We start from the raw sequence: 14,551 nt of genomic DNA on the forward strand, positions 1-14,551 counted from the left end.
ATGGCGTAAGCCCAAAGTTAAGAGGTGAGGAAGTCGACTCAGTTCACCATGAATCCAGGGCAAGTATGTGGATAATATAAGGAAGAAAATGAAGTATTGTGAGCAGTGCCCTAGAAAGGGATTTTTCTCTGGTTGGAACTGGAAGATTGCTATAGTAGTAGGGAATGTTTCTCTTTTGCTTGTTCAGGAAAAAATATCTAGTTGGTCACCTGACTAGCCTCATTCCACCTATTAAGGTCAGTGGGGACTGACTGCTTTCATGGATGTTCATACAATTTAGGTAGGTGAAAAAGAGAGAGAACATTTTCTTCTATGGCCTCTAAAAAGCCTAGAGCTGTGCTGTCCAAAATGGTAGCCACTAGCCATTTGTGCCTACCGGAAGTTAAATGATTTTAAATGAAATAATATTTAAAATTCACCTCCTCGGTTACACGGGCTACATTTAAAGAATGCAGTAGTCACACGTGGCTTGTGGCCACCCCACTGGACAGTGCAGCTGTATCATAATACCCCATTTATTGCCTTCATAACACGTCACACTCTAAAATCATCTTATATATTTGTCCACTTACTTACTTTCTCTCTCCCCCTGTGGTAGACTGAATAATGACCCCCTAGAGATGTACACATCCTAATTCCCTGAACTTGTAAATGTTATTTTTTTATGAAAAAGCGGACCTTGCAGATGTGATTGAGTTAAGGATCTTGAGTTGAGTTGGAGAGATTATCTAGATGGGCCCCGGGGTAATCACAGTGGTCCCTATAAGAGGGCGGCAGGAGGGTCAGAGTCAGACAGAAGGTGATGTGGTGATGGAAGGAGAGGGAACGAGAGAGAGAAAGATTTGAAGATGTTACATTCCTGTTACATTTGAAGATAGAGGAAATGGGACATGAGCATGAAGGCAACTGCTAGAAGCTAGAAAGGGCAAGGAAATAGGTACTCTCTGGAGCCTCTAAAATGAATACTGCCCGGTGGACCCATTTTAGACTTCTGACCTGTGTAACTGAAAGATAAGTTTGTGTTGTTCTAGGTTTGTGGTAACTTGTTACAACAGAAATAGGAAACTAATACACTCTCCATTAGCATGTAAGACCTATTACCATGTCTGTCTCATCCACTACTTTATCTACAGCACCAAGCATAGTGCCTCTCAAAGAGCAGGCATTCTTAATTATTTGAGAAATAATGAGTTTATGGATAAAAGGCTAACATAAACTCCAAAAGGCACTTCTAATACAGTATACCTTCCACGATCATGTGCCACATATCCACAATCTCCACCACTGGAGATCATCATTTTTTGCATCTTATTTCCAGAAAATCCCTACTGGGAGACATTAGATCAAAATAGGAGAGCATATTGAATGAGCAGCCACCAAAATTAATTTATCAGCTAAGCAAATGGTAGAACAGATCCGTGCAGAACAAACAATAGTGAAGATTTCAAAAGAGAGAGAGAGAGAGAGAGAGAGAGAGAGAGAGAGAGGGAGGGAGAGGGAGGGAGGGAGGAAGGGAGGAAGGGAGAGGGAGAAACAGAGAAAGGAAGACCAAATGCTTTGTAATAGGCACATCAATAACAATTAGCAGGTGCCTTGCACTTTGAAGCTGCAATTCACCTTCATATATTTTATCACATTTGAACTTCAACCACAAGCAGCAAGCAGCAAGCAGGCAGATATTAATCCCATCAGCTTACAGAAACTGAGGCTCAGAGATGTTAACTGTCATACTCATTGCACTGCAACTAGAAAGTGCCTTATATTCAAATCTCATGGCTTGACACCTAGTTTTCTTTCTGCTACACTTGAAATGACATCATGTGCAGAAGTATTGGGAAGGCAGTGGAAAAATCCAACATTTCTGTTTCAAATTCAACTTAGCATTTTTCTGCTCAAAACGTCAAGGTATCTGGCAACTTTCAAGTCAAAGAAGACAACTGCAAAGACAAGCAGGCCACCCACTGAATGGCTAAAATCACAGCCCACACAATCCTTGTCTTTGGAATCAAATACACTCACATTTCAGAACTTAGAAACACAGTCTCCATTGAAGAGCAGCCTGCCTGTAGCAGGATATTTGGAAGCAAAAAAGCGTGACCGTTTTGAACAAAATATAAAGCGTAGTACTTATTATTTAGCCAATCAATGGTTATATCTTAAATGGTTATGTGGGTTGCTACATCGTAGCCTTGGTTTTGCTTCTTAGCCTGAGAAGCCTAAAATATTTACCGTCTTGCCCTTTAAGTAAAAGTTGCTCTTTAGATGAAAAGTGAGGCACAGGTACTAACAGAGAAATGTTTTTCCCTCAGCCCTGCCAGAGAAATAAGGATTGAAGGCCTACCTCAGTACCTCATTCTCTGATTCTCTGTCTACTTCTCTATGATTCAGCTCCTTCTTCCTTCATACAGAGAAAGTTCTTAGTTTCCTCTCTTTGTGGAGGGACAGAAAGCTAAAGAAGGATTTGGATTTTTTTTTTTTATGGCTGTGTAATGATCACTACAAACTTAGTTTCATAAAACAACGATCATGGTATCATCATCTCATAGTCATGGAGGTTGATTGGGCTAAGCTAGCTGGTTCTCACGAGGAGTCTCTCAGTCCAGTGGTAGCTGAGGCTAAATTTTATCCAAAGGACAAGACAGGCTCTGAGATACCTGTCACCTGAACTGGAAGACTCAAACAGCTTAGGAATGGAACAGCTGGGACAACTGTATCTCTGTGTGGTCTCTCCAGCAAGGTGGCTTCAGGTCAGCCATGCTTCTTATGTGGTTGCTCAGTGTTCCAAAGGTTTGAGTCCCGAGAAAGAGCATGCCAGGTGCAAACTGTACTGCCTTTCTGCTTTTCATAACCTAGCCTTGGTAGTCTTGTAGTATCACTGTGTTCATTTTCTACTGCTACCGTATCAAATTACCACAAATTTAGTGGTTCAGATAACACAAATTTATTATTTCAGTTTTGTAAGTCAGATGTCCGGGTATGCATGGCTTGTTCCTCTGCTCCTGGTTCCACCAGCAAAGCATGAGAGTTCCAGTTTCTCCAAGTCCTCACCAACACATGTATTTTGTTATTATTGTTGTTATTTTATTGAAGTAGAGTTAATTTTAAATATTGTGTTAGTTTCAAGTGTACAGCAGTAATTCAGTTATACATATATGTTATCTATTCCTTTTCAAATTCTTTTCCATCATCATCATTATTATTGCTATTCTAATGGATGTGAAGTGGTATCCCATTGTAGGTTTTTTTTTTTAACATCTTTATTGGAGTATAATTGCTTTAACAATGGTATGTTAGTTTCTGCTTTATAACACAGTGAATCAGTTATACATATACACATGTTCCCATATCTCCTCCCTCTTGCGTCTCCCTCCCTCCCATGAGGCACAGGTACTAACAGAGAAATGTTTTTCCCTCAGCCCTGCCAGAGAAATAAGGATTGAAGGCCTACCTCAGTACCTCATTCTCTGATTCTCTGTCTACTTCTCTATGATTCAGCTCCTTCTTCCTTCATACAGAGAAAGTTCTTAGTTTCCTCTCTTTGTGGAGGGACAGAAAGCTAAAGAAGGATTTGGATTTTTTTTTTTTATGGCTGTGTAATGATCACTACAAACTTAGTTTCATAAAACAACGATCATGGTATCATCATCTCATAGTCATGGAGGTTGATTGGGCTAAGCTAGCTGGTTCTCACGAGGAGTCTCTCAGTCCAGTGGTAGCTGAGGCTAAATTTTATCCAAAGGACAAGACAGGCTCTGAGATACCTGTCACCTGAACTGGAAGACTCAAACAGCTTAGGAATGGAACAGCTGGGACAACTGTATCTCTGTGTGGTCTCTCCAGCAAGGTGGCTTCAGGTCAGCCATGCTTCTTATGTGGTTGCTCAGTGTTCCAAAGGTTTGAGTCCCGAGAAAGAGCATGCCAGGTGCAAACTGTACTGCCTTTCTGCTTTTCATAACCTAGCCTTGGTAGTCTTGTAGTATCACTGTGTTCATTTTCTACTGCTACCGTATCAAATTACCACAAATTTAGTGGTTCAGATAACACAAATTTATTATTTCAGTTTTGTAAGTCAGATGTCCGGGTATGCATGGCTTGTTCCTCTGCTCCTGGTTCCACCAGCAAAGCATGAGAGTTCCAGTTTCTCCAAGTCCTCACCAACACATGTATTTTGTTATTATTGTTGTTATTTTATTGAAGTAGAGTTAATTTTAAATATTGTGTTAGTTTCAAGTGTACAGCAGTAATTCAGTTATACATATATGTTATCTATTCCTTTTCAAATTCTTTTCCATCATCATCATTATTATTGCTATTCTAATGGATGTGAAGTGGTATCCCATTGTAGGTTTTTTTTTTTAACATCTTTATTGGAGTATAATTGCTTTAACAATGGTATGTTAGTTTCTGCTTTATAACACAGTGAATCAGTTATACATATACACATGTTCCCATATCTCCTCCCTCTTGCGTCTCCCTCCCTCCCACCCTCCCTGTCCCACCCCTCTAGGTGGTCACAAAGCACCGAGCTGATCCCCCTGTGCTATGCGGCTGCTTCCCACTAGCTATGTATTTTACGTTTGGGAGTGCATACATGTCCATGCCACTCTCTCACTTTGCCACAGCTTACCCTTCCCCCTCCCCATATCCTCGCGTCCATTCTCTAGTACCATTGTAGTTTTGATTTGCAGTTCCCTAATGATTAATGAATGATGTTGAGCATTGTTTAATGTGCTGATTTGCCATCTGTGTATCTCCTTTAGAAAAATGTCTATCCAAGTCCTATGCCATTTTTTAACTGGGTCGTCTTTTTTACTTTTGAGTTATAAGTTCTTTTTATATGCTGGATACTAGACCCTTAACAGATAGATAATTTGCAAATACTTCTCTCACTGCATGGGTTGTCTTTTCACTTTCTTATTTGTCGAACTTTATTGAGATATATTTGACATGGAATATTGTGTATGTTTATAGTATAAAATGTGATGATTTGATATATGTATACATTGTGAAATGATTAATACAAAAAGGTTAGTTAACACATCTATCACCTCACCTAGTTACCAGTTTTCTGTGTGTGGTAAGGACTTTTCAGATGTACTCTCTTAGCAACTTTCAAGTATATGATACAGTATTGTTAACCCTGATCATCATTCTGTACATTAGATCCCCAGAACTCATTCATTTTATAACTGGAAGTTTGGACACTTTGACCACCTTCACCCATTCCCTTTACCCATTCATCTGTTGATGGACATTTAGGTTGTTTTCACGTCTTGGCTAGTAAATAATACTGCAGTGAACATACGGGTGCATTATGTCCCTTCTACATAGTGATTTTGTTTCCTTCTTATACATACCTAGAAGTAAAATTGCTGGATAATGTGGTTCTATTTTTAATTTTTTGAAGAATCTCCATACTGTCTTCCGTGCCTATTTACAATCCACCAACAGCGCGTGAGTTCCCTTTTCTCCACGTACTCGTCAGCATTTTTCATCTCGTCTTTTTGATAGTTACCATTATAACAGATGTGAGGTGACACAGCTCATTGTAGTTTTGATTTGCATTTCCCTGATAGTGATGGTGAGCACCTTTTCGTGTAGCTGTGGCCATTTAATGTCTTCTTTGGAAAAATGTCCAGGTCCTTGTCCATTTTTAATTAGATTATTTGTATTTTTGCTATTGAATTGTATGAGTACTTTCTAAATTTCGGCCATTAACTCCTTACCAGAAGGATGGTTTACAAATTATTTTCTCCCACTTTGTAGGTTGCCTTTGCATTCTATTGTTTGTTTTGACGTGCAGAAGCCTTATAGTTTGATGTAGTCCCACTTGTTTGTTTTTTTTTATTTTGTTGCCTGGGCCTTAGGTGTCGTATCTAAAAAAATCGTTGCCAAGACCCACGTGAAGGAACTTTTTCCCTATGTTTTCCTCTAGGGGTTGTATGGTTTCAGGCCTTACATTTAAGTCTTTAATCCATTTCGAGTTAATTTTTGTGCCTGGTGTAAGATAGGGGTCCAGTTTCATTCTTTTGCATGTGGATATCCAGTTTTCCCAGTACCACTGATTGAAAAGACTATCTTTTCCCCATTGATTATTCTTGCTTCCCTTGTCAGATATTCACTGACCATATATGCATGGGTTTATTTATGGGCTCTCAATTCTGTTTCATTGGTCTTTGTGTCTGTTTTATGCCAGTATCGTACTGTTGTGATTACTATAGATTTGTAGTATAGTTTGAAATCAGGAAACGTGATGGTGCCTCCAGCTTTGTTCTTCTTTCTAGGGATTGCTTTGGCTTTTCAGGGTCTTTTGTGGTTCCATATGATATTTAAGATTTTTTTGTTTCCGTTTCTGTAAAATATGCTGTTGGAATTTTGATAGGGATTGCACTGAATCTATAGATGGCTTTGGGTAGTATGGAAATTTTAACAATATTAATTTTCTGATCCATGAACGCAGGCTATCTTTCCATTTGTGTCTTCTTCAATTTATTTCATCAAAGTCTTGTAGTTTTCAGTGTACAGATCTTTTGCCTCCTTGGTTAAATTTATTCCCAAGTATTTTATTGTTTTTGATGCTGTTGGTCTCTTCACTTTGATGCTCTCCTTTCCTTTGAAGCAGAAAAGCTTTTCATTTTAATGAAGTCCAATTTGCCTATTTTCCTTTGGTTCCTTGGGTTTTGATGTCATATCTAAGAAATGGGTGCCTAACCCGAGGTTACAAAGATTGTTTTCTTCTAAGATTTTTATAATTTAGCTCTTACATGTAAGTCTTTGATCCATTCGAGTTAAATTTTCATATGTGACGTGAAGTAGGGATCCAAGTTCATTCTTTTGCCTGTAGATATCCAGTGATTCCATTATAGATATTGATAGTCCACATTGATTACGTTATTAATGAGAAGACTATTCTTTCCCCCGTTGAACGGTCTTGGTACCCTTGTCAAAAATCACTTGACTATATAGATGTATGGGTTTATTTCTGGGTTTCATTAATCTGTGTCTGTCTTTATGCCAGAACTGCATACAACTGTCTTTATTTTTTTAACAAGAGAAAAACAGAAGTTTCTTAACATGAGAAACTAAAAAAGGTGGTTCGAACTTGGGCTTATATTGCATCTTTACAGAAGAACAGAAAATTTTTATAGAAGAGACAAGAGGTTTCTAGGGTGGCAAATTGTAGGACGGTGAATATATGGGGGAGCTAGTGGAAGATAAGGGCTAGTTAGGAAAGTTATATAGTTGTTTTCTGATCCCATCTCTGGGCTGATGAGGGTCTTGAGCTGTCTCCTGCGACTAACTTCTGTCCTTCCTGGTTATGAAGGGACGGGGGACACCTTTACAAATTTCTGTCTGGCTTTTAGGCAAATGGCGGGAGACAGAAAGCTTTTCTTCGTATATGCTTCTTCTCAATTACATTCAGCTCACCATTAATCTTATGCCAAAGTGGCATGTTTTGTGGTGGCATTCTGCTACTCTTTATGGCTCTACTTCAGAGTTAATGGGCTAGTTTTTAGTAACTAGACTGCGGCGATAATGTCCTTGGTTTTAGGAAACAAACGCTGATCTCTTTTAGTGTGACTTATGCAGTACAGAAAACAATTATATATTCGGGGGACCTGGATGAAGGTCATCGGAATCGGAATTTTTTTTTTTAATTTGCAGTTTCATTGAGGTATAAATTACAGTAAAACACTGTGTGAGTTTAAGGCGTATAACGTATTGACTTGATATATTTATATATAACAAATTGATTACCACCCTAGCATTAGATAACAACTCCATTGCATCACATAATTACCATTTCTTTTTTTGGTGTGGTGAGAACATTATTTCTACTCTTTTAGCAAGTTCAGGTACATAATACAATACTATTAGCTACAATCACCAAACTGTATATTAGCTCCCCCCCCAAACATGCTAATCTTGTAACTGGAAGTTTGTACCCTTTGACTATTTTCTCCCATTTCCCCTACTCCCCATAATCATTACTCTACTCTGTTTCTCTGTGGTCAGCTTTTTTAGGTTCCACATATAAGTGATGTCATAGGGTATTTTCCTCTGACTTATTTCACTTAGTATCATGCCCTCAAAGTTCATTTAAGTTATTGCAAACAGGAGGATTTCTTTCTTTATCATTTATCATTGTTGAATAATCATCTGCTATTGTGCGTGTGTGTGCCAGCCATATCTTCTTTACCCGCGTATCCATTAATTGACATGAAGTTTTTTTTCCTCTCTTAGGTATATCTGAATGATGCTTCAGGAGCATGGATGTGCAGATAGCTCTTTAAGATCCAGATTTCAATTCCTTTGAATGTATACCCAGAAGTAGGATTGCTGGACCATGTGATAGTTGTAGTTGTAATAATTTGAGAAACTGCCATAGTATTTTCTCTAGAGGCTGTGCCAATTTGCATTCCCACCTACAGTCACAGGTTACCTTTTCACCAGACTCTTGCCAACAATTTCTTATCTTTCTGATGATAGCCGTTTTAACAGATATGAGATGATATCTCATTGTAGTTTCGAGTTGCATTTTCCTAATTAGTGGTGTTGAGCACGTTTTTATCGAAAGCTATCCATTCAGTTCCTGTGCCCATTTTGGAATTGGGGTGTTTTTTTGGGGGGGGGGGCGGGGGCTATTGTGTGAGTTCTTTATATATATTGGATATTAACCCCCAAGTATTTTCTCCCACTCTTTAGGTTTCCTTTCTCCTTTTCATTTTTTTGCTGCGCAGACGCTTTTTAGACTGATGTAGTCACACTTAGTATTTCTGCCTGTGTTGCTTGTGCTTTTGGTGTCATATCCGGGAAATTGCTGCAAAGATCAACGTCAAGGGGCTTTCCTTCTGTTTTCCCCTAGGAGCTTTACATTTTCATGTCTTCCATTTAAACGTTGAATCCATGCTGAGGCTGTTTTTTTGACTGGTCATTCTTCTGTATTTACTTATCCAGTTTTCTCAACACCATTTATTGCAGAGACTATCATTTCCTCCTTGAGTATTCTTGGCTCCCTTGCCAAATATTAGTTGACCATATATATGCAAGGGTTTATTTCTGGGCTATACATCCTGTTCCATTGGTCTGCGTATGTATTTTTATGCCAGTGCCCTACTGTTCCCATTACTGTAGCTTTGTAGTACAGTTGGAAATCAGGAAGTGGGATGCCTCTGGCTTCTTCCTCAGTATTATTTTGGCTATTAATGGTCTTTTGTGGCTCCATATGAAATTTAGGATTTTTTTTTTCTGTCTGTGAAAATTGCTATTGGGATTTTGATAAGGATTGCACTGAATTCTGTAGATGGCCTTGGGTAATATACACATTCAAACAAACAATATTTTTCCAGTCCATGAACAGGGGGCATTTTTCCTTTTGTTTGTGGCTTCAATTTATTTCCCCAAAGTCTTACAGCTTTCATTTTACAGATCTCTGACCTCCTTTGTTAGATCTATTCATATGAATTATGCATTTTTTAATCCCCTGAACCCCGTGAATTATGTTTTTGAACGCTGTTGTGAATGGGATTGTTTCATTTCTTCTTCATATGTTTTGTTGTTAGTGTACAGAAACACAACTGTTTGTTTTCTGTATGTTGGTTTTGTTTCCTGCAACTTCAGTTCCAGCAGTTTTTTGGTAAGGTCGTTGGTATTTTCTGTATATAAGATCATATTATCTAGAAACAAAGACAGCTTGACTTCTTCCTCTCCTGTTTTAAATGGTTTTTATTTCTTTTTCTTGACAGATTTCTCTGGCTAGTACTTCCAGTGCTATGTTGAAAAGTGGTGAGAGTGGACATCCTTGTCTTGTTCCTGATCTGAGAGGAAAAGCTCTCAAACTTTCACCATTAAGTAAGTAAACTTTCACCATTAAGTAAGTAAGTATGATGTTGGTGTGGGTTTGTCACATATGGCCTTTATTTTGTAGCGGTATTTTGCTTCTATACCCAGTTTGTTGACTTTTAATCATGAGCCAATACTGAATGTCATCTAATGCCTTTTCTGCATCTACTGATAGTCATCATGTGATTTTTATCTTTCATTCCATTAATATAGTGTATCATGCCTGTTGATTTGCACATGTTGAGCCATCCTTGTATCCCAGGGGTAAGTCCTAGTTGATCATGGTATATGATCAGTTTAATGAGCTGTTCAATGTGGTTTGGTGAGAATTTTTGGTTCTATATTCATCAGGCATATTGGCCTGTAATTTTATTTCCTTGTGTCTTTGTCTGGCTTTGGTATCAGGGTAATGCTGACCTTGTAAAATGAGTTGGGGAATGTTCCCTCCCTCCTCTTCAGCTTTTCTGGAAGCGTTAGAGAAGTATTGGTGTTTGTTAATTCTTTGGTAGAGTTCACCAGAGAAGCAGTCTGGTCTTGGCTTTTGTTTGTTGGGAGGTTTTTGATTACTGATTCAGTCTCCTTACGTGTTATTGGTATGTTCAGATTTTCTGGTTCTTCATGATTCAGTCTTGGTATGTTTTTAGGAGTTTATCCATTTCTTCTATTACAGCTGCCTTTATCGTAGGTTCGTCGTTTAGTTAGTTAGATGTGAAATTGTGAATTCCGAGGCCTCCACCAACATCCTTCTTCTCTTTCAAGGTGGTTTGCTTTTAGCTCATCTAGGTCTCTTACATTTCCTTGTGAATTTCAAGATCAACTTGACAGTTTCTGCAAGGAAAAAAAAAAATGCCAGTTGGACTTTTGACTGATTGATAGGTGTTGAATCTATAGGTCAGTTTGGGGAGTATTGCCGTCTGCACAATATTAAGTTTTCCATACCGTGAAATTAATAAGCCTTTTTAAGCCATAGTTCTAAGGGGTGCTGCTGAACTATTTATTTAGGCCTCCAGAATCTTGACTGTCACTACAAATTGGGGTCCTTTTTTTCCTTCCATACCTACTTCCATATGCTGTCTGTTGCTGCAAATGTAGGGTTTAATAACGTAGTGGTGTTGGGAATGCAAAATAGTATGGTCACTATGGAGGGGAATTTGGCCATACCTATAAAAATTTTACAGAATATCGTGGGAGATCCCCACACACACACCAGAGGCTAGGCCAGCAAGCTTGCTTTCTGTCTCCCTCTTCCTTTAACTGAGGAAGTAGTAGTATGAAGATTTGAGTTCCAACTGCCATGTCATACAAGCCTACAGCCTTGTCTGCTGTCCTCCAGAGGGCATTAAAAGCCAACTTGCTGAGTTACAAAGATCGGGGTTCATCCCATCTTCATCCAGAGCCCCTTCAGCCTCAGTTCAGGTTTTCACTTTTCTTTTGGATTTTTTTCCCCTTGAGAGTTTCCCCTAATTTCTTACAAGCTCAGCCATCCATTGAAAAGGCTATCACCTCCCCCTTTCTCAACATTTCTAAGTACTTTATTTATACAGTAGGATGATTGTATTAGATCACAGATATAAAAGTACAATAAATAAGTCTGGTTGACAGACTATCTTCCCTGAGTTACCTTTTATCTCCTGTTCTTTCCGTATACAAATCATTTTTCCACCACACTAAATTGTAATGAAGAAGACCTCTTGCCGAACAAGGAGGTCACTTGATTGATTGGCTGCTTAATGGGTGTTCTTCCCACCCATAATTATATATTGTAGTTACCGGACAAGCCAGATGGCCCCCCGGGGAACATCCCCTCCCCGAGAGAGGAAACAGATAACCAGAATTTCTCCCAGGCTCTCCTACAAATGATCAGGAATGGCTCAGCTAGAGGCCAACGTTCAGAAGCTGATAGAAGCAGCAGGAGAGACTTTGATAGAAGCAGCAGTAGAGAGAGAGACTTTTCCCCATGAGCTGCATTGGTCCTAGGTTGAATTGTGTATTCAGAAAAAAGGACAGCACTTGAAGTCCCTTGTTGAATGCTCTGTACAGACTTTAGAAAGGCATAATGTATTGTATTTATTAAACCCTTAAGAAACCCAGCACTTCAGAAATATGTACATGGTAATTAACCCTAGACCTCTAGTAATAGGCAAATATACCCCACAACTCCTAGGAGAAAACGTGGCTGCTTTGTGCTTTTGTGATGCAGATTTTCTACCCCATCTTCTCCAGGACCTAAGATCTATTCTTTGAAATGCAAAGGAGGTGTTTTGAAATTGGGCGAAGATGGTGAAAAATCTTAGGTGTCTTCTCCACATACATTAGTAAGGGGGTAAACTTATTCCAACTTCCAGAAACACAGTTTGGCTCCAACTGTTCTTTTATAAACAAGTGAGTTTTGTATTATTGTACCTGAGTCATGGCTAAAATTTTAGAATGACAGCTATAAGGTCTGTGTTTGCGTATCTGTCGTGTGTTTATGTATGTATGTTGTAGGTGTGTGATATTTTTCTACCTTCTGACGGTACTGCCAAAATTAATTTGTAAAAGAGCTCTGTTGAATTGGTTTAAAAGGGGAAGAACCTAAGCGCTTACTTGAATTAAGTTTTCTACAGCTCTCAGAAACACAGAAACTAACCCAAATGTTTTTCAAGTTAACGCCTTAAGTTTGTTGGTTCCATTAAAATCGGTAGGTCTTCAGCATTATCAGCATTAAATATAATACAGTTTTTTCCTCCTGGGTTTACTAGTCGTAAGGTCGTGTTTTATCTGCTACAAAATTTGTCAACAAGAGAAATGTAACTTAAGATGACGGCTAGCTAGCTAATGTCTTGTGAAATTTTATTGAGTCATAATTGTTAGGAGCAAGTGATTTACTAGATACATGTAAGTGGGATCAGAGATTTTGGGTGAATGTCACAACAAAAATTACAGTGTTACAGTATAGCTAGTTTAAAAGTTTCCCAAATCTTTTCAGTAACTTCCAGTTTTGCTGAGTTAATTGATGATGGAAATTCACTGAATATCTAGATCATTTCCAAATAAGATAAAATATTGAACATTAATTACTGAACATGGGTTTACCTATTTTGGTTTCTTGTTACAGAGGAAGTAAAGACACTGGTCTGTTCTTGTGCCAGATTGAAAAATTGTACTGCAGCAAAGGTAGATGGTGCTAAAAATGATGAAACGTATTCATAAATTTCCCAATCTAAAGAATGCTGGTGTGACGGTTCACAATGGCTTACTACTTAGTTTTCACGAGAAATTAAGGCCTCCAAGAATTCTAGTTAATATGTAATTAAAACTACTAGAACTAATAAGGGAAACAATTTTATATACAAGGAAAGTAGTATTGTTTTGGGCTAAGCAAAGGTACAAGTTATGGAGATGCATTTTTGTTAAGGGAAATGAAAGTAACTTTGTCCTCAAGTTAAGCTGGTTGTTTCAGAATGGGGGAGAGGAGAATAAAGGACAAACTCTGTGGCTGTGGGTGGGCACTTGTGAGGAAAGAATTTTACCTTGTGTAGTCAAGCAGGATAAAATTGTTATCATAAGGCTTTTAAAAATAAGTTTTAATAATATCATCAACAGTATACTTATATCAAACTAAAACTTTTAATTTTCTTCCATCTAATAAATGGAAAAAGTTTTCTTAGCCTTTTGGTGTGCTCTTGATAAAGAGATTCTGAGGGTTTTGCGCTGCCTAGAAAGCAAAGATTTTGTGTCTTTACCGAACTAATTTCCTGTGCTTCATGTTGTCTTAATCAGGTCTTTGATTGATTACTGAAGAAAACTGAACCTTCTAAATATTAAATGAGCTAAGTTTTGCCCACAACTACGTAACCGTCTATATTTGCCTTTAAAATATTTTGTTACTTTAAGTAAGTAGATGAAGTGTTTTTTCATAGTGATCTGTGATCCTATTGAGTCCAGTGTCCAGAAACTTTTGATATGTTTGACAAACTTTCAAAATCAAATTCTATATTAAATCTTTTTGAAATTCTGTATTAAATCTTTTTGAGCTGGAAGTAACTTTGGGACCTGCCAGAGGGCCCTTGGAATACCTCAAAAGATTTGTTCTCTCTCCTTATGAGAGAGAGATACTAAACTAAGTTAGGCTTAATTGAGGTGTCAATTACATGGGAAGCATAGTGTCAAGTATATGAAGGGACACTAAGCCTTCTTTATGTTGCATTCGTATAGGTACGTAAGTGTTCCAGAATTTGTGTGAAGTTCCTGAAATCTGATAATGCTATTGCTTGTAATTCTAGTCATCATCTTAAAACGTATGTCACAGAAATAACCACTGTCAATCTCCCCTATCTATCTTTAACCATGGCCATTTTAAAGTCCTTTGTCATTTACAGACAGCTACTGTTTTACTCTGATGCTTTTGCAGAAGTGCTTCACCTTCAGAGAGATTCATGGAAATGACTCTGATAAGTCAAGAATTAATTATGCAGCACTGAGTGGACTGATGAGGAAGATTATATAATTTTATGCCTTTTTCTTTAAAAAGAAACATTGTTTAATGTTTTCTTTGTCCAGACCTAAGGAACTCTTTTCCCTGAAGCCATATATGACTTACAGCTATTGGGTAGAGTATACCTTCGTGAAGAAAGATGAAACAAGTACAGTTTTCTCCCTACCTCATCCCTCCAGAATTTAGAAACTGTTTGTTAGTGAATATTCTTATTTTCATGGCAATACTGTT

The sequence above is a fragment of the Lipotes vexillifer genome, unplaced genomic scaffold (genome assembly GCF_000442215.2).
Source record: "Lipotes vexillifer unplaced genomic scaffold, Lipotes_vexillifer_v1.1 scaffold279, whole genome shotgun sequence".
In the NCBI taxonomy this organism is placed as follows: domain Eukaryota; kingdom Metazoa; phylum Chordata; class Mammalia; order Artiodactyla; family Lipotidae; genus Lipotes; species Lipotes vexillifer.